Here is a 21,420-nt window from a genome sequence, read left to right as displayed (position 1 = left end):
CGGAATTATTCCCTCCTCCCATAAATAGAGAAATTAGATCAGAGCAAAACCAGTTATCAAGGTGTACAGAATTCTTCCACAAACAAAACTAGACAACAGGTGCATGTAAATGAGCATGGAATATTGAAGCCTACCCCACTGTCAGACTACGTTACCAGAGGCGGATCCTCCATAAGGGCGGAGGAGCGTCGCCTTCCCCCACCCCCTCCACCAGCAGCAACCACTGCAAATCCTTTGACAAGGAAGTGATAATAAACTGTGTTTATTATCCCTTCCTTGTGAAAGGGGTGGGTCATTGGGGTGATGAGCTGAGGGGAGTGCACTGTACACTCCCCTCAGAGTGCGTGTGTGTTGTGCGGGCCGACGTGCACGGGGCTCTCTCGTTGCTGGACTGGAGAAAGCCTGCACAGGCTCCCAGTCTGCCTGGGAGCGCTCTGGCTGGGCGCTCCCAGCCAATCCTGACGCTGCTTTGAGCAGAGTCAGGATTGGCAACTGGGCAGCCAGGGAGCCTGTGCCTGCAGCATCTGGCGACGAAGGAGCGACGTGGTACGGGAGCAGAAGTAATTTTTGTTATTTTATTTTGTTATTAATTCTCCTCCCTGCGTGCCCACACCACCCCTAGGAATCCCTGTGAGCCGCGACTGTATGTTACACATGTTTGCCTTTTCAGCCAGAGGGAAATTAAGTGATGTGCTCAGAATCACAAGATGTTGAGCCGAAACCAGGATGCAAAGGTGAGTCCCATGTTCCAAAGTCGACAGCTCTAACTCATACCTCCTCCCCAAGAACCTGGGTAGATTCCAGACCACAGGCGAAAATAATCCTAGATTATCCCACACAAGGGGGTGAGAGGGGTTGCATGCCTTCATATCAAAGGAAGACTACAGTATACCCCTTTATCTAGACTTCCGACAAACTTCACTCTACAGAGGGCAAAAGGTTCAATTTCAAGGCACTTGGATTGATCAACAAATTGCTCCATAAAACGGCTTGTTCCTTATTAGCAATATATTTGATATAAGACCACTTGAAATCTAAAATTGTCAGAACAATGCCTCCTCCGGCATTCTCGGTATCCATCACCTGACAGTGGACCAAACAGTTGTCACTGCTATACTAGGAAACCAAACTGTTAAAGGTCAGGAAACCCTTGAAGCCATGGTTGCGTCCCCAATAGCTTAGCACGGTGTGCTTTAATTACTTAACTGGCTACCATGCCACAACGTCACTATGCCTTTGGTTGAACAAAAACACAATAATACAAATACCAACACCCTAGATTAAGTGGGAACAGAGTTGTATGTTTCTGAAACAGAAAATTTAGCATGCTTGGAGGATGAAGAAAGTAAACATCGGACTTTATGTAGTTCCACAGGGTAATGGCTTAGAATGCTTCTTAAGTGCACCCATATTTTTGTAAATATGGGAACAATCAGGCGGGAAAGAAATAAGTAACTGGGCAAAGATCACACATCTGGACACGGAGGGAGTCTGTTTACAGCTACTACTTTCACAGTCAAGGACAAGCTACCCCCAGACCACATCGCAAACAATGCCCTTTCCATTACATAGAAAGAGCAGTAGGTCAAAAGCGGTCTGTACATTTACAATACTGACAGCTGACACATGCCTTTCGACCCACCAGCCATACTAAACATTAAAAAAAGTAGAAAGTGATGAAAACAGAGTCAAACTCTGAAGCCTGGGTGAGGACTGGTTATTGATGTTCAGTGGAACACAACGGATCACAGAGGCTTTCTTACAGAAATGGGAACTTCAGTTAGCCCTTTTATGTTACAAAGTGCCATTTTATCCCGTCAACCGGCAGGAGCAGAGGGCAGCCATTGCAAACAACCCTGCAAGAAAAGATCTGAGCCAGGCAGGAAGTACCTGCTGGGCATATTCTGCAGAAATGAAAGACATCAGTGTACACTACTCTAGTGCTGACTGCTTTGTGCTGACTTATTCCTGTGACCGGGCACATCTGGAATTTTGGCCAAGAGAGATAGAGAAAGCAAACAGCATTAAGAAGCACTGCCAAAGCCACCACGCCATACTTTCATGTGTTAGCACATGCAAACACAGGCACAAACAAGGGCTGTGTGGTAAGCAGCATTCATGCATTGCCAGTACAATTAAACCGGATATATTGGCTTAGTCAATCCTGTGGGGAAAAGTATCACCTAAGAATTGCTTTGCATATACATTGTATATAGGAGATAAAGAACTGATTGGGGCAAATGGTATGACAATTGAGTTTACTTTTCAGATGTAAATTAGCCCCTCGTGCACTCGAATGGAACTCTTCTTAGAAGATGGAATGACAGACCAAAGAGGATGAGGTGAAAAGAAAGACCACTCTAGGCAGAGCCGAATCCCACTTTACGTATATTTTATAGAATTTGGAAACTAAGCTAGCAGAGGGCTGTGTTGTCATGTCGAACCAAAAAATGTTGGCGACCCACCTACAGTGGAAACAATCATTACTAGATTTTTCCATCAGGTAAACTACTTAACCACGTGACTTTCATTTAACACCCTTTGCGAAAAAAAAGTTTATCTTTTCTTGAGTGGTTCTTACACTCCTACATTTGTACAGAATTTTGTTTTGATTGCTATCACTGGAAAGCAAATTAAAGTTTTTCCTCGTGCAAACTTTCGGTATTTTTGCAAATATGTATAGTACCATCCATCGTTAACACATTTTTCTAGACATGTTCTCACGATAAATTCAACACTTTTGGGCCCCTTAAAAAAAAAACAGATCACCAACTATCCATCCAGTTTCAAAGCCACAAAGTAAACGTACAAGAAAAGGGCACTATCATTGAAATACAGGCACTCTCGGGAAATTATTATAAGTTTGTGATAAAAAGCTACACGAGTTTGCATGGACAGGAAAAGCGGTGAACTCCATGAGTTATGGATAGGCCAACAACTAGGAATTTCATGAGTCTACGCTTGTTTAATAAAAACTATGCACACAGCCAGCGTGAAGTCACACAGGGCTGTGCAAGGCCCAAGAGCTGCCTAAATGCGCTGGTCTTTACCTACATACATATGTATAACTCATGTATAACATTTTATGGATATTAGCACACGAGACAGTGTACAGCCCCCACCCTCCACCCAAAACTGTGGCGGACAGGTACATGAAACATCGAAACACACTATCCTAAAATGGCTAGAAGGAATTTAGTATAATCTCAAAAACCCCAAACACGATGATGAACATAAATTGTCTTGTCTGTAGCTATCTCTGGCACTGGCCTTACAACCCCCGGTGTTAAGGGTCTTGGAGGTGCTGACAGTAACAGAAAATAAACATGACTCTTAGGACCTTGTTCATTTTCTGTAGTTTTCATTGCCTGCCTTTCTCCTGCCCCACCCAACTGCAAACATGGGCCTGCGGAGGGGTGAATGATGGAATAAGGAATCAATCTTGTCATTTCATCAGGTAGTCAAAGGGTTCATGACGTAATGTCTGCTGTCTGCTTCTCCAGTCATACTGGCGAATCAACTTCCAAGCACTTAAGACTACAACATGGCACAGAAGAAGCATTGTGAATCAAAGAAAATGATATTACCTTTAAATTAACACCTACTGCAAATCCTTCCCAATTAACCTTTGGTTCAATGTAACATAAGTATTATTTTATGAAAAAAAACTGTCTTTCCAGAGTCCTTGCCACTGCATTATGTAAATATAAAACTATGCATAAGAAATAACTGAAATAAAGGTGCTTTTTAATCGACTTCGAAAGGCTAAAGGAAGTTCATTTTGTTACAGCGAAAACCTGCAATTATAAGTTTGCAAGTCAGCCCCATGATAGATGCATTAACCTAATAAGTTATCTTGATGATATAATTAATCAATACCAAACAAAGTGATTGATCAGGTAACGCCAGAAGGAACGCTTGAGATGTTTCCACTGCACTTTCGTGCATCCCTTCCAAAGATGCTGATATCCTGTACTACCTAACCACATTGAGTCATAAACCCCTTTTGAAGAGCCTACTTTATTTTCTCTCACGGAACATCCATTGGTCCATTAAGATTGAGACTTTGTCGTTTTATCATCATAAAATTGAAACCCTTGAGCACATCCGTGTAGAGTGCCAAATCTACCTTAGTTCGAAATTAAAACTAATGCCCATGTGCGCTGAAAGAAAATCAGGATTATTTGTTTATATGGGTTATTATTCTATTTTCCCTTACGATAAAAATGTATTACATTGAATATTTGATTGCAAGAAGAATTTAGGATTATTGCATATATTTTTGCTATATTTTCCCTTATGATACAATTTTTATTATTTATATGGTTGTAACCTAAAAAGAATAATTTAAAAAAAACACATCTACTATTAATCCTACTGAATTGGTTTACACTTTAACCATGCATGACATCTAGGAGATTGTCTGCACGACTATGCTTAACTTAGGTACTGGCATTTGGTTATGGGTGTTTTCTGGGCAGGGCAGTAGCGAATGATCACTGGGACGCCAGTGAGCACCACAAGTCATACATTTCATAAAACTTCCAAATATGTATGTATCCCATTGTATATGACTGAAACAGTGGTCACACGTACTGGTGTAAGTGTGCCAAATAACACCAATAACCTGTTGCACGTATTTCCATGTGGGAGAGGGGTTTCTCAGAGAAAGGTATTTTCTAGGTGAAGGAAAAAAAATGGTACGAGACATTTACGTCAAAAAAACAATCCAGCAGTTTAGGGTTATAAATAGGAATGGGAAACAGTAACTGACATAGATTTGCCTGAGTATTCTTGGGTATTTCTGTGAATTTTCAGAAACTCAAAAATATGTGAATCATAGGCGAAAACTAGGATTTATTGATTTCCAAATATTTTTCGGTGCCTTCAGGAATCAGCCAAACAAGAACTGTGACCTACAACAAGCACAATTCTATCGCAAATGGCATGCGAGAGTCAATGCGCTACGTAGGCCAGGGCCCCTGCCAGGGATGAGCCCGGGTCCGAGTCCTAAGGGGTCTTTTATTTCTGTACTTTGGTGGCTGGAAAAAAAAAAAACAGTGCATGTCTGCCTGTCACACACATAAGCTGCAATACAGTACCACCAAAGTTCCATTTGTGAAACAGGGAGAAGAGGCACCCTCTAGTCTGTTTACCTTTGACATCAAAATCATAGATGTATCTTATTCCAAGTGAATAACCATGTTATCTCCATTGTCTTTGAAATGTACTTTCTCAAGTCTTTTATTGCATATGGCCTAAGGCAGTGTGGTGTTACATAAAGTAGGAGATTCCTGAAAAGCAGGAAGTAATATGGGGTCCCTGGCTGTACTACTCATGGTCATACCCCACTATGCATCACCGATCCAGGGATGTACACATGCTTGCGTTCTAGGCCATCACAATATGTTTTCATGTAATATATGTGTTGCCAAGGCTGGAGGACTGGTTATTAGACTGGCCAAGATAGGCCTGTCCTTTCTGTGCTGTATTTACATGACTTCCACGATGTCATTTCCAATTGACAGCCTAAGCTCTTCTTTAGCTTTGTTGCTGGTAGTGCAGTGACTCCTGCTGCCAATAAGGCTTGGTGGTGGTGGTGGTGGGGAGGGGGGTAAACGTTGTTCCACATTCTGAATTAAAACTGATATGCTGTTTTCGAATGCTTAGGCGTTGTGAACATGTAACATATTTTGTTGTTTTTTGTTGTTGTTGTTTTGCCCTGCACACGCCATGTGTAATTCACATACAGCAATTTATATAATCAAGCGAAAATACATATGGACAGCACATTTATGCAAAAACAAGAATGATAAGGAAATATCTATATACGTCATAAAGCATCATGAAGCAGTGTTTGAAACTGACTAACTATTTTGGAAAAATAAATACTTAAGACACTTTTTCGTTCTTACAGATTGCAAAAGAACCATTAAGTATGCAATGCAATTCAAAACTGAATACACAAGGATTAATATACTTTACAGCAAGATTGTCTCTATACGATTCTGTGATAACTGACACAGTTTGAACTGTTTACACCATGCATACTTCTGATTTTTCTGATTTTACTCACTAATCTCACACTCGCACACCACTTTAACTGGCCAGATAACATACATCATTAAAAATCCCTTTCATCGCAAGTTATGCATATTGTTCACATTACACATTGCTCACAAGATTCTCAGCACTTCCTTTTGGAATCAATCAGTTTTTATACAGTGCAACTACTCACCTGTGAAGATTTAAGGTGCTGGTGGAGGGACTGGCCCTCATTCGAAGAGCCATGTCTTGACGTTTTTTCTGAAGATGGTGAGTGATGGGCTTTGATGTGAGTGGGCAGGTTGTTCCAGCTGTTAGCTGGCAGGTTGGTGAAGAATCTTCCTCCGGCGATGGTTTTCTGGATGCGTGGGATGGTGGCCTAGGCAGAGCAGGAGGGGTCTGGTGGGGTTATGGAATGAGATGCAATGGTTAATGTAGGCTGGTCTGATGTTGTGAAGGGCCTTGTAGGTGTGGGTGAGTAGTTTAAAGTTGCTTCTCCACTGGGAGCCAAATGGAGGATCCTCAGGTTTTGCGAGATGTGTTCCTGGTGGCGGAGATTCAGGATGAGTTGTAGTTTCCGGATGTTCTTTGTTGCCGTAGTCGAGCATGCTTGTGGCTAAGGCGTGGGTGATTATCTTGCAGCAGTCGGCCAAGATCCATTTGAAGATTTTGCAAAGTTGGCAGAGGGTGTGCCAGCAGGAAAAGGTGACTGCGTTTACCTGTCGGGTCATTGATAGGGCAGAGTAGAGGATGACTTCTAGGTTGCGGGCGTGGTCAGTCGGAGTAGGCGGTGCGCCGAGCGATGTGGGCCACCAGGAGTCGTCCCAGGCTGAAGTGGAGTTTCCGGAGATGATGAGCTCAGTCTCGTCTGAGTTGAGCTTGAGGCAGCTATTCCTAATCCAGGTGGCGATGGCTTTCATTCCAGTGTGAATGTTCCTTTTAGCTTTGTCCGAGTCTTCAGTGAGGGATATGATGAGTTATGTGTCATCGGCGTATGACACAATGTTGATTCCGTGGTCTCCAACGATGGCTGCAAGCGGGGCCATGTAGTTGTTAAAAAGTGTTGGGCTCAGGAAGGGTCCCTGAGGGATTCCGCAGATGACTTCTGATGGTTTGGATATGGAGGGTGGGAGCCTGACTATATGTTCTTCCGGGAAGGAAGGAGTGAATCCATTGCAAGGCTTTTCCGCAGATTCCTGCGTCATGGAGTCTGGTGCATAAGGTGCTGTGGGAGACAAAGGCTGCTGAGAGGTTGAGGAGTATGCCCGGGGTCGAGGAGTGTGCGGATTTCATCGGTGGCTGCAAGAAGAGCTGTCTCCATGCTGTGGTTGCTGCAGAAGCCAGACAGAAGTATCCAGAGAGTTGTTGTCCTCGAGGAATTGTCGCAGCTGTGAGGTTATGGCTTTTTCCAGGACTTTGGCTGGGTAGGGCAGTAACGAGATGGGCCGGAAATGCGTGAGCTCCGATTGGTTGGCTGTGGGTTTCTTCAAGAGGGGGCAGACTTCGGCGTGTTTCCAATCTTCGAGGAAGGTGGCTGTTTTGATAGAGCAGTTCAGCATCTTGCAGAGTTCTGGGCGATGGATGCACTGGCTCTGTTGTATATGTGGTGAGCACAGGGGTCTGTGGGAACTCCGGAGTGAATGCTGTTCATGATGATTTCAGTCTCTCTGTGGACGGTTTGGGTGGGTTATGGGGGGCTGGTTTGGTCGTAAGTTCTGATGCTGGGCAGGTTCTGTGGGAGAAAGCTGTCATAGGTGTCCTTAATCTTGTGGTTGAAGAAAGAGGCCTATTTGTTGCAGAGGTCTTGTGACGGGGCAATGTTGGTGGCTTGAGAGGGAGGATTGGTGAATTTGTTGATTACTGTGAAGAGTTCTCTCATGTTGTGCAGGGAGGTGTTGATGCATTCACATAGTGCAGCTTTTTTTGCATTCTTGATGTGTTGGTGATAGGTGGCAGTGGCGGCTCTGAAGGAGGCGAGGTCTTTGCTGGTTTTGCTGTTTCTCCAATTCTTCTCTAGGAGCCTGCGTTTGTGTTAGACTTTGGTTTAAGGCACATCGACTTTAGGACAAATAACAGACACTTATTTTCTTAATGAGATGATGCTGTAATTATGAAAAATGAAGTTTTCGCACTGATGTCCTCCCAATCATTCATGTCTTTTCAGATTGACCCACAACTTCGCCCCCTCACTGAGTGACTGTCTCACTCATACAATCACTCATGCATACATCCAGGGCTCAATTGCTTTCTTGTTAGGCTTATGCTGTACAAAAACCTACACATATTATGACCCATTAATTGCAAAGCACTTTCAACTACATGCCGCCAGACCTATTGGCTTATACTAATGCTTATTTTTCGCTGCTTCAATGTGAACCCAATCCCAGCCAACTTAGATTGTCAAAGAGAGCAACCTTAGGGCACCAGTTGACATAGAACTATTATTTGAGCCCCTAGTAAGAATTATTACCACAGTACTCTGTTCAAGCAAAAAAGCTGTTCTCCATCTGTAAGCAGCAGCGGCCACCGCAAATCTCAAAGGGGGAGGGGAGTTGGGAATGGGGGGAATAAATAATAGTAATAAAAAAGTACCCATTCCTGATGCTACCTGGCTCCTCTGCTCTCCGGGTGTCCCAGCAGTCCCTGGGACACCAGCACAGGCTCCCCAGCAATCCTGACACTGCTCTCATGCTATACCTAGCATGAGAGCAGCACCAGGATTGGTCTGAGCGGCTTGCTCTGCCTCTCAGACAGTGTGCTGGTGTCTGTGCAGTTTCTCCAACCTGGCTGAGCAACACAGCTGGGTTGGAGAAACCTAAGTGCACATGTCAGTTTGGGCGGCTTCAGAGGGTTTGCCAAAAGGACAGGTGCACTTAGTGCACGCCACTCCTCCTTTCCCTCATATGGCCCGGCACATGCTGGCTGAGCCAGCTGCTGAAAAATAAAACAGTAATGAAATAATGTTTTATTTTACAGCTGCTGCCTCTTTGCGAGTGGGGCGATGCTCCTCCGCCATTGCAGAGGACCCTCCCCTGTGATAGTGTTGCCCTGCCCTGAATGGCAAAAGTCACTTCAAATGTATCATTCCTTATTGTCCACATGGAAATTCATAAAACGTTTAGGAAAAATACACTGCTATCTGCTGATCTCGACTATTTGTCCAGAAAAACTAGTTAAGAACCTGGTAAGCACAGAATTTCATTTTACATCTACAATGCAATGGCCAAAGTTACATAGGCCGTGTCTCACTTGGAGATTTTTAGATATGCTCCTTAATCTCCACTCTTTCTAGGTTCTCCCGCAGTTCTGATCGTGTACGTAAAATCATGCATTCATTCACTCACCCATGCATATTACATAGATTAACTGGCTGTACCTGAAGCCTATTGTAACTTCCATTCCCTGTCTGCACCTTGTTACTTGACTACCATGCACTTTCGGTCAAACCTCTTGGCTGCCCCCGGCACGAGGCCACATGTACCCCCTCTGTAATGGAAGTCACACACGTAATCCGCACCGCTCTCTGCGGGAAGGGCGAGGATACGAGATCCGTGCCCATTCCACGTTTGAATTATGGGAATACCTTTGAGGTCTGACGAATAAACGTCCATTAATTACAGGACCTTTTGTGGCAACAAACGCTGTGGCCTCGTGCCATTCTGTAGTACGTGTGGGTGTTTGAAACACATGATTTCTAAAGGAAAGAGCTTAGAATAAATAAATGACATTTACAGTCTTGAGCCAGGTGCCAACACTTTCGCATTAACGATAAAGACGCCTCACAGAAGAGAGTGGGCACTGCGAGGCAGAAACTACCGTAATTTAATGCGGATGCAAGATGAAAAAAAGCTATTCGTTTTTTAAAGTTTGTTTTTTAAAGATGCATGCACCATTCATAGCAAACGCATTGTATTCTGTACATAGTCCACAGGGCTTTGGGTAAGTCTCCTTCAGCCATCGGAACCTTTCGCCATTGGTTTGAAACACTGTCAGTCCCTTCACGGATGAGCCTTTAGTCTCATTTTATTTCTCAGGGTGTTGGTGTATCCTTCCGCCTCCACTGGGACGCACAAGGGCCTATTTTACATCTGAACACTATAGTCTTGTCAGGATACATTTAATTATTTGTGTCATCCGTGTATTGCATAAACAAAGCAACCCCTTTTCTAATGGCTTTGTTCAACATCAGGCATTTTTATTTTTTGCTCTTCGGTGTGAGAATCAAACCTGTTGGCTTTTACTTACTACTTTTTTGGAATTGCAGTTTTCCAGTAGAGGGAGCCAGCCACGTTTTATGAGCTGCACCGTCAATTTCACCGACATTAGCAAAGCTAAACAGTGCTGCTCTAAGTATTCAGAGTTAAAAAAAGATTTTTCAAAGATTCACTAACGATGAAAACACTGGCAAAATGTGGGGTAGGTGAAAGGAAGGGATGCAAAAAAATATTATTAATACGAGAAAGCAATTGTAGCACCAGCACGTAGTTTGGAACAGGGGAAACGTGACATGCATGCATAGAACCATCCTACGGAGACGATGTCAGCGACTTAAAATCAATACTGTCAGTCATGTTATGTTGCACAGAAAAACATCTGCTGCTTTCTGTCCATTCCCCACCACTAAAGTGTCAAACATCTCAACAGAACCACGGGTGCGATCTGATGCTCGGGGTCTGTGTGCAGGGATCCCAGGGAAAGAGACTTTCGTTTGACAGGTGGATTTTAAGTTGAACCAGGTGGCAAGTGAAGGAGGGTGCTGTGACCTGCTGGCAAAGGGTGACTGGTGCAGGGCTTGTGAGGTTTTTGAAGGCTACCAGGAAAACAGCCTGAGCTCTAGCAAACAGCGGCGCGCGGAGGGCCTGGAAAGGGGTGTGTTGGGAGGTCGGAGTAGGGAGCGCGCAACACTGGCCTGAGAACGTGCTGGAAACTGGTGAGACAGCTCTGGTGAGTTCAAATCCAGCCAAGGCCAGCTAAACTGTTCATACTAAGGCTGATAAACTGAACGCGACTGCGCTTTATAACTGTTTTAGTTACAGTGCTTGAAAACCTCAAAAATCGATATTCAGCCCAATAAAGAAGCTGAAGGTATTACTGTTTAGTTTACCTCAGTTAGTACATACATTTCTCTTTTACCACAGATCTTTGAAGCTTCCCCGTGTACATGAGTGAGTGGGCATAATGTTGCATAAGAAACAGGTTGCCCTGTTTACAAAGATTTTTCTTGTCAAACTCATATTAGTAAAAAATAAAACCTTAGATCGGCAGAAAATGTGCATGATTGACAAATTGCTGCATAGTGTAACTACTGAAGTATATGAGTAACTTGAAAAAATGCAGAATACTTAAAGGGAAAATAAGACAGGTGACGTAAGGGGTTCAAAAGGCCACCACCATGGATAGCCAATGCAAACAATAAGAACACAGAACAAGAACTAGCAAAGCAAAAAGGTCTTGCCTTAGCAAGCCGGTGCAATGGTCAATCTTTCCGTGTACACGTATGCCACAAAACGAAAAAGAAATCACTTTCTGCCAGCTAAAACTCAGTTATCATTCTGGAGTTATAAACTGGTCTTTCAATGTTTCCAGCACACCGGACTCAGCACCGGGACGGGGGAGCCACCTCAATCCACCTACATTGGGCAACAGCACAGATTCTCTGTCCAAATACTGGAACTCCTTTTGGTTTCCAATTTCCAATCCCATTGTCCAAACGTTACCTGGAGCCACCAATCAGTTGTAAAATGACTGTTCCCAAAATAATCTTATAGCAAAGGGTACTAACTACCAGAAAACTACAGGAAAAAAAACAGGCCAAGGTTAATTGTTTTTCCCAAGGCCAGTTAAGAAAATGTCAAAATATTTTTCTGCGACACACCAGCATAAGTGGTGCATTGACTCAATCTCTTTAATTGTCATTCCGGGATATTCCTTTCTCCTGGGCCAAGGACCAGAAATTGAAGCTGGAGAGAGAAAAGGACGTTTTCTACAGTAGGGTGCATTTACTTTGCCTTAACTCAAAGTGTGCACCCTGACAGAGTCAATGAAACCTATATGTGGGTACCGCAGTAGTGAGTACACACCCAACCTCAAATTTACATCTTCAATTGCAGCAGGAATAATGGACAGTCATTTGAAGGACATTAAGAGGAGTTGATGGGAGGTTTCAAATCACAACACACTTGGTCCAGAAATCTAACCACAAAAAGATGGTGCCTATTGTATTTTCAATGCCATAAAGGAACATTAGGTAAAACTACTATAACTCACGGTCTGTTAAAAAGGTAGTGCGGCTACCATTTCAACTAGCTAGTCATAACCTCAGCATAACACTAGTGCTAAGAGTGGGGTGCTTACACCCCCTTTTATGCCATGGTGACTGGCTTTCACTGTGCCTAAGCCTTCAGGAAACCAGGGAAAGACAAGAAGAGCTGCAGGGGAACACTGAATTTTATATACTTTGACAACAAGACACTAAAATATTAGGAGACAATTCTTTGAGAATTGTACATATTTACTCACATGCTGTGGTCATCTAGACTGCAAAGAATGAAGCTTATATTATTGGACAACGATCTTGACAGTTGCCAACATTTAAAATAGACAATATCTAATTTTTTGACTCAAACATCTTCCAAGTATTCAAGGTACGCCATTTTAACACTCAACAAGCATTCCGCTGTTACCTTTTAAACCACAATGGTACTGTGAAAAATGTGGTATCTTTGGACAGAATGGAAATGTACTCAGTGTGCTCTATGTTTCTAAGACTATTTAGTTTGTGCTAATTCCGTTGTACACAATTTTAGTTTTACACAAATTGGGAGTATGTCAACAATACACCAACCTATTTAGAACCTCATTATAAAATTACAAAGCACATAATGCCAACACTTTCGGACATTCAATTTTCCATCACAGACCTCATTTTTTTTTTTTTTTATGTAGTTAGCAAATAAAATTATTAGCACTTTTTTCCAAACCAGTTCATTCAAATAACTAGAGCACTTCAATGTGTAAATCAAAGTAGCAGTTATGGAACATGGCTGACACTTGATTAGATTTTTAGCATGGAATTGATATGCATTTGTTACAGATACTGGTCATGGCATAGTAAGAAATGCACAGCTATAAGAATTACAACTGTGAGCAGAATTTTCACTAACCTGTGGTGCTTTCCGATTTGCAATTAAAGAGTAAGCGTGGGACATCTCAGTTAGTCAGGCATACACGTTGCCAAAGATTATGAAATGTAGAGTTATAAAATGAATGGTTCTCTAGTATTTTGTTAAGGATTCTGTCCAACTATACAAAACACACTCTAGATTCTGATACAGAGATCGAGTGGTTGATTTCAAAGTCAATAATTTGAACTTTTGACAGCATCGGTACTCAAATGCTTCATTTTCTTTATGCCTGATTTGCCATCAAAATTAGGGATGTTAACTGTGCATGTGAGAATGCGTCATTATTGGGAAACCAATAAAGTGCATTGGTCATTCGACTTGGAGAAGAAAGAGTGCACGTTTAGGGTCTGGTTCGCCAAACTTTTTTCATACTTAAGTCAAACTTAAACTTTGAATAAAAATAATTCAATATATAGAGAATCTGAGCTTGATTACCAAAGACGGGAACAGTGGACTTTTTGCACATGGAGAGAGTACAGAGTCTAGAAGCGCTGTCAATTATGCTTTTTTTTTTCCTGAAATCCTTAGTGACACTGGTTCCCTGGATAATGGTCCATGCAAATGAGTCACACAGCCACAGAGCTCGGATTCTGCAAATGTTTTCAACCATGTGTGATGCCATACTTGCGCTCCTCAGGACTTCTAGACTTACACCTAACAACACAGGTTTACGTAAATGGCTGAACATGCATTTTTTCAAGGATTATTAGGGGGCATTTTAGCGTGGAGAAAGGAGTTGAATGTGAAGGAGGATTAAAAAAAAAAGAAAAAGTGTTTTGTCAAATTGTACAAAACGACTCTAAGATGGTCCATACTGACATTTCACTATGGAGAAGCTCTACACACATAGGGTTGTGGGAAACAAGCTGACACAGAAAAGTGTGGAGAATCTTACATTTTCATCACTGGGTTTGGTAAATAAGGGGTAAAGATGTAAATGCCTGTGACACACAAGTCTATGCATACAGAGATGCATGACTTGCTAGTGAATTAAGGTCTCACTTTGATAAATAATGTGAAATGAAAAAATGCTCCCTATAAAAAAAAAACAATTTTAACATTTTTGAATAGGGCAATTAAGATGGCACCCATATTTGTAAGCTTATACATGGATAGTGCATAGATCACCTTCTGGAAGTACTAAAACTAAATTGGGGGTCACCGCAGGAGATGTGTGTTGTTCCTGAAAAGAGAGTGGAGTGGCCTCTCTGCCACTTCAGATTAGATGTTTCTAGTTTCAGTGCACATGAGTTAACACTGACCAACCATCACATCTCTTAGGCCCTCCTTTAAGCTGAAGGGGTAATTGCGCTATGAGCAGCATTAAAGTGCACGTCTTCCTCTGTACTGAACCTTTTCCACCTATGAAGTTTGGAAACCGTTGAAACTTCGAATATAGGAAAGACTGTCACGGGAAGCACGAATCAGCTTTCACAGCTTGTGTGGTATCTTTGCCAAAGAATAAATTATAGTGGTCGCAAGCACTGAAACTTCTTGAATGAAGCGAGACTGGCTGCTCAGCCGTGCATAGATTAGTATTTCTGCCAAGCAACGTGCTGTCACAGTGTGACTGCCCACATATCAACCCAGAGCTTCCTTCTGCGATTTAACATGCGCAAGAGGTAAGAGTTACTCAATGGTGCTGAAGGGACTTTGCAATCCTTATTTATAGCACACTTCCAAAAGATGTGTATAAATTCTTTCTTGGAAGTTTTCCTCCAGGAAATTCGAAATCCACTCTGGTTGGGTCCCTGGCAGTGCTAGGAAGAGAAAGCCCCATAATAATGGTAAGTTTAAATATACCTGCGTTAGGTCAGACTCCATCTAGGCAGGAACTCAAGATTGCCACTCGGAAAAAATACAACTCACCATTGTCTATTCACCTTGATTTTGTTTTGCACATTTTATGGTGCAAACCTAGGCCATGGGCACTGGAGTGCTTCATGACAGAACCACACTACATGACATGTTTTTCTATGTATGCTTAGAGAGGAGAACGGATCTGCCCAACCTCTCAGGATATTGAGCCGAAGCCAGGACTCGAGCCTCGCTCCCCATGTCTAAGATCAGCAGCACTAGCCAACAAGCCACTTCTCCTCGTTGATTAGTGACCCTTTGCTCTTCAGGGTATGAGAGGCCTTTGCACTGAATCCGCTGCACATGACATTTAGGTGACCACTGACACACAAGCCCAATCTATCCTGCAATTGGCACTCCTGGATTACAGTTTGTGGAAGAATATTACTATCAATGTTACAGGGCCTCAGAGAGACCAGGGGCCTTGCTGTGGAACATTTTCATAATTAAAACTTCTTTTTATATAGCGCTTCATACCGTGCTGTTGTTTAAGCACTCTCAATGACAGGTGTAATCATTATCCATTAAGATGGTACTGACTTTGCCACACTGGGGTGGATGGAAGATACACTTGGCCTTGAGAGGATTCGAAATCATGAACTGCTGATCATTCCAAGATTCAGCAATGAGCGTTCAAACCACTGACCTGTGCGACACTTCGGTGACAGACATAAAACAGAGACAGTAGTATTTATCTGCTGCAAATGTGCATAGTTCGATCAAATTATATTAATTAAGTTAGTTAGCCCAACAGACTTTAGAATGTCAGCCCACGCTCTACCATGTGCTGGAATAAACATATGCTTTATATACCCTGTGAAAGAAAGAACAATCCTAAAGGGCGCATTCAAGTTGTATAACTGTTAGATTTGATGCCCAACAACAAAAAAAGAGAATTGCAAACCAAAGGCAGTGAGCTTTAAACTTCAAAACATGGACAAGCATATTTATTTAATAAAAAAAGAGCATAAGTGTTCTCTTTGTGTTCATTCCAGTGTATGTACAAACCACTAAATGCACAACTTCAAGTTCCTTTTCACAAATCCTGTGAGACTGGGCAAAAAGAAAACCTTTTAGACCCCAGCAATTGCAGTTTTTTTGGACTAGCCAAAACATTATGTCCTAGGAGAATATAAGGCAATACACTAAGGTGGGATTGTGAGTGACCCACATAAAATTGCAGGGATCTGAATTTATCGGGTGTAACAAAAGCATCTAGTTTTGCTCTTTAGATGGAAACAGCAAACATATTTTGGTGGTTTGTGCACGAAAATCTACCTGTCCTAGTATTTAACAATCATGTTTCACTCCTTCCCCCCCCCCCCCTTAAATGTTACTAGTTTGAACTGCTGCAATGTACCTCGGGAAAACAGTGGTGCTTGCCACAAAACTTGTAATAACCCTTTTACCTCACTCACAAGAAGTGATCCATAGCCGCACATCATCATAACACAATTGGCATGTGCATCCTTTACAAATAGCTCTATATCTCTGGGCTGGACACGTTAAATTATACACAAGGAAAAACTATACATTTAGTGGTGCTCAATCAAAATAAACCTGACTTTTATCAAATTACCATGTCTAGAGAATTACATTATACCTCTAAGACTAACAGCATCCTTTCAGTGAGAGCCTGTTGGAGTACATGCCCTAGATCCAGAACGGAAGAACAATTTCATCAAAAATATTGGAGGTCTTGTTCTAAGCGATACTGGCCATCTGAGGTGGCTACAAGAGGTCTCCTTTCTCACAACGTGAGGTCAAAGGGGGCTAGTGATCTTGGGTACGTACAGTAAGAGAGGTGGAAGACAATCAGAAACTGGCCTCAAAACTGTCCTTGGACAAACTTAGGGCAGTGCAGTGGAGTGTGGGTCTTCAAGGTGCAGTATATGATTGGAGTTGGCACTAGGGACCAAGCACAGCCTTTGGACTGAGTGGTATTGGAGGCAGGCTGACAGGCTCTGAGAGTCCCACTGTCCAATCTGAGATGACATTTATGTTTCAATGTATTTTTATGCAAGCCCAAGCAACTGAATGGTGTAGTTCAGGAAAGGCTTATTTTATAAAGCAACAGTAACTTATAATTATATCTCTGTCACTAAGACATTCAAAAGCACATGAAGGAATCTTAGATTCCAGGATTAGTGGGAATTACTGGCTGTTGCTAACTAGAAGAAGCTCTGCATGCCTGTATATGATTAATATTTAAAGTAGGTCAAATTAAAGTCTAGTGACACTAGAATGTCCTCGAGGAAATACAGTTAATTATGATGGCGCATTGTAATAATTATGAGCTGCACTTTCGATCATCTGCCCCTTTTTTTCTCTCTTTTATAGAAGAGGGATTTCAGTGAACAATTCACACGCAGTCAAGGGCAACGCGCAGCAGGTCTTACAACCTACATCTGCAACTCAGAGCAGAGTTGTACTTCACAGCAGGCTCAAGGGGGGCGATGCAGCCAAGGTACTGATGCTAGGAAGGACACGCTTCAGACAAGTCCTCTTTTAGGGATTTCTGCAAGGGTTCCATGGTTGCTTTCTAAAACACACTCAGTATGCGAGACAAATTTAGTGCCACAGTACCCCCCACCCCAATCACCAGTAAGCAAAAAATGTATATGGGAAAAACTGCTAAGATTTCACAATTGGGTCTCAATACACCGCACTTAAACATACCTTACCAGCACTGTAAATGTTGCCACCATTGCCCGTTCTTCACAACTCCAGGCACATCATTTGTTAAGAAAATGTATTTTCGAAAGTGGTGTGGTGACCGGTCAAGAAGGGACAAAGTTAGAGAAAACTATGGGGGTTATTACAACTTTGGAGGAGGTGTTAATCCGTCCCAAAAGTGACGGTAAAGTATCGGATATACTACCAGCCGTATTACGAGTTCCATAGGATATAATGGACTCGTAATACGGCTGGTGGTATATCCGTCACTTTACCGTCACTTTTGGGACGGATTAACACCACCTCCAAAGTTGTAATAACCCCCTATGTCTCATTGTAACTAAGCTCAAGATTGAACCAGGACTAAGGACTCAATATTATATGTATATACATACAAACCCACACACACGCCAATATCTAAATGGTCTGTATATGAACAGAGTGTAAATGTCATGTATTACCATTGTTAAGTGTGGGGAGGAAGCCAGGAGGGGTGAACTCAACTGGGTCATAACGCCCCCCATTTCCACGGAGAGAAATAACATTTAACCAGGGACACTGGAATTATGCTTCAGAAAAAGGGACAAATATGTGGCAGGATTAATAAAGTGATTGGTGAAAAAAGCACATTATGCAGCATAGTGTGGCACAAACTTGAGGCAGTAATATTTTATCATTCGGCATTCTAACAGTTAATATTTTGGTCCAATTCGCACCTCATTAGTACCAGTTAAACATCTCAATAAAACAATCAGCAACTGAAAGGTATCCAGTTAACTAACCCTTTGCAGGCAATCTTTCACAGCACTGACCCACGTGTATCGTTTTTGTTCAGTAACTTTTGATCCGTGGGAGCTAGAAACAAAGTTTTTGGCGGGATATCTGCAAATTATGCCGCAGGTGGTGACAAATACCGCAAATCCATCGAATAGTTCTACTGGCTCTGAATAAATTGTTTATCCCATGTATAGTATTCATATACAGTGATCATAAAAACAGTTGTTTAACAAGAACTAGGACAACAGGTTTTACGTTCACATTAGCAGATCAATGCATGTGGTTTTCAACCAGTGCCAGGCTGCTTTGTGTCTTTAAAGTGGTTACGCCGAGCCTTCTGCGAAGCGGTGAGCACTATGGTGGGCTCCACTATGGCAATAACTTGGAATGCCCACCGTGCTCGGTACTAATAAATGGATGAACAGTGCTTGTCATTGACTATCTATATTTGACGCACATTTATTTTCACGGGTACACAGGTGTTGATACACTAACGCACACAATTACCTGACGGCACATCGTGATTAAAAGGGGGTGTCGTGATACCCAGCTCCCCAGAAACGTCAAGCGCTTCCTAACGAGAGGGCGCCAGTCGCTCACCTCGCGCCCACCTCCGCTGACTCGGAGGCTTCGCGGCACATGCTGAGAGAGAGAAGATTCTCATCCCTTTAGGTGTGAAGTGATCATAAAAGCACGGCGCGCGCAGGGAGAGAAGGTGCGCACCGTGCGCGTCTGGTTTGGCGCGTGGACACGCGCCCTTTACAGGCAGAGGCAGGGAGTGCTGGACCCACGCAGGGCTCCGTAAGCTGCGCACGTGGGGGGTGGAAATGTAAAATTAAGCAACGTGTGAGCACGCCTAGTTAACTGCTCGTTTGGAGGCAAAAAGACCCCGGCTCAATCATCCGACTTTGTAACCAACCAGTCGTTTATATGGGCAGGTACTATCCAGTACAGAGTACTTGCACTTATTTAATTTGACAGGGAGAGTATCTGCACTTCTGCGCACCGCTGCAATACATTTAGTGGGAGGGTACCGGCACTTCTCGGAACCAAACAAGTACTCTGAATAGTGAGTACCTGCACTTCTATTTTTCAATTTACAGCCCTGTTAAACCATCCCTACATGCACGTTAAGGTGGATGGATTTAGAATGGCCCAGTGATCAACTGGCATAAGTTAATACTGGGCTGGTCACCTGGTGGTCCTTTCTAGAGTTGTACTGTAGTTAACTAAAGGCATGGTAAAAACCTGGAAGGCGTTTCTTAAAAGGCGACGGTTCGAAAGGCAGGGAATGATAACACGGGGTACCTTAGAGGCAGTGGCCTCTCAGTGGCTGAACGCCCTTGGTAGTGAAATGTCTCAGTGCTTGGAAGCCCCCGAGACACTGGTAGAGCGGCTTTATGGATAAGAGGCTATTGCTAAAGTCAAGTAGCGCCTCTCAGTGAAGCCCATCAGACAACCGCGGGAATGATCACCTAGAGGAGTTAATTACCTCCCGGTTCGCGGCCCTTCAGCAAAGAGAGAGGGATACGGTACTTACCAGGTCCCCCCATAACCATCCCACCTCGTCCCGCAGAGATTTGGGACCTAGAGCTTCCATCGCTGCTCTAAGGCTTCCCCTTGGACAAGAACTGACCAAGGGGCTTCCTGCACCGCGACCGCTCCCACCTCCGGGAGCAAACACTGTCCAAGTATCCCACCTGAGGATGCCGACCCGCAAGCCGAGCTCCAGCCCCTCGTTACACTGCGGACCCTGACAGGAGCTCCAAGTACCCCTCAGTGCAGAAGTGCGCAAACAAGGGCTGCGGCGACCGAAGTTCAACTCCGGCCCCCGCAAGCACCTGTAAGAGGCGGTGACACCCCGCGCCCGTCCTGCAGGTACCGCCGGCACTGTCAGCCCACCCTCCGGAGGATGCGCAGGAGCAGCCCTTACCTTCCATGCAGCGGCCCCGCCACTGACAGCCGTCGGGAGAGAAGAGGTCCGCCGTGCAGGGCCCGGTGCCAGTCCTCCCCTGCCTGCCCCGCTCAGAAGCCTGCCCCGGGGAGGGGGCGGCGGCTCGGCTATCGGACACTGGCCGTAGTTTCCTGGAAGCAGCGGCAGCGCAGACCTCCTCCCGGGTGCCTAGTCTTGGCCATACGATGCCAGCGGCGCCCGCCCGCCTGCCTGCCCTCACCGTTTCTGGGCGCTGAATAGCTGGGTGCGCTCCCGGGAAGCTCTATGCTCGGGCTCACGGCGCAGCAACCTCCGACCAGGCTTCGCGCTGGCTCCTGCCTCTCCCCGGCTCTACACTGGATGCATCGGAGGCGGCTCCAGCCCGGGGAGGCGGGGCGGCAGCGTCACGGCTCGGTCGGGAGGGGGCGAGCTCCTAGCGGGGAGGAGAGAGAGGTCCTCCGGCTCCAGCACTGTGCCCAAGGCAGGGGCTGCTCACCGGCTCCTCCGGTGTCAAGGGGCCGCTGCCCCTGGCCCGACCTCTGCCCGGCTGCTCTCAGCAGCATGCGGTTCACGTGCGCCGAGCGAGCCTCCAGCCAGAGCGCGTGGAGCGTGCGGCGCACCAGCCCTTGAAAACAAAGACCATTAACCTCATCTTATCTCAAAATGAAGTGGCGAAGACTTCACCCTGCCTTCTACAGACACATTCTGGGTATTTTCATGATATAGCAAGGGTTTTCCACACGCTTATACAATGGGTAGCTAGATTGGTGTCAACATTCAACAAAAATAGGTCAATAATATGTACTGGTGTGACACTGCCACCATTAGCAACTGATTGATACAGCTATAGCCAGGGCTATCAAACTAGGCCAAGGATTGGTACCGTTATGCTAGGATTAGTCAGAATACTGAAAAAAATGGTTCACTACACTAGCTCAAGGATGAGCT

The 21,420-nt window shown here is 44.1% G+C and overlaps 1 protein-coding gene across 3 annotated transcripts in view; it reads right to left on the bottom strand.

Annotated features, from left to right (window-relative positions):
• KLHL29 (kelch like family member 29) overlaps positions 1–20,851 on the bottom strand; it is a 1,044,731-nt gene extending 1,023,880 nt beyond the window's left edge. For 2 of the 3 annotated variants that reach the window (XM_069236009.1, XM_069236012.1), the window contains exon 1: positions 20,473–20,851. The gene's annotated coding sequence lies outside the window, so the exon portion shown is untranslated. Of the gene's footprint in view, positions 1–19,046; positions 19,183–20,472 lie in introns of those variants that run through there. The other variant, XM_069236010.1, reaches the window with a different exon arrangement.
• Between the last annotated feature and the right edge of the window lie 569 nt (positions 20,852–21,420).

Source organism: Pleurodeles waltl, chromosome 5, assembly GCF_031143425.1.
Source record: "Pleurodeles waltl isolate 20211129_DDA chromosome 5, aPleWal1.hap1.20221129, whole genome shotgun sequence".
Classification (NCBI taxonomy): domain Eukaryota; kingdom Metazoa; phylum Chordata; class Amphibia; order Caudata; family Salamandridae; genus Pleurodeles; species Pleurodeles waltl.
This window is presented reverse-complemented; position numbering and strand designations above follow the sequence as displayed.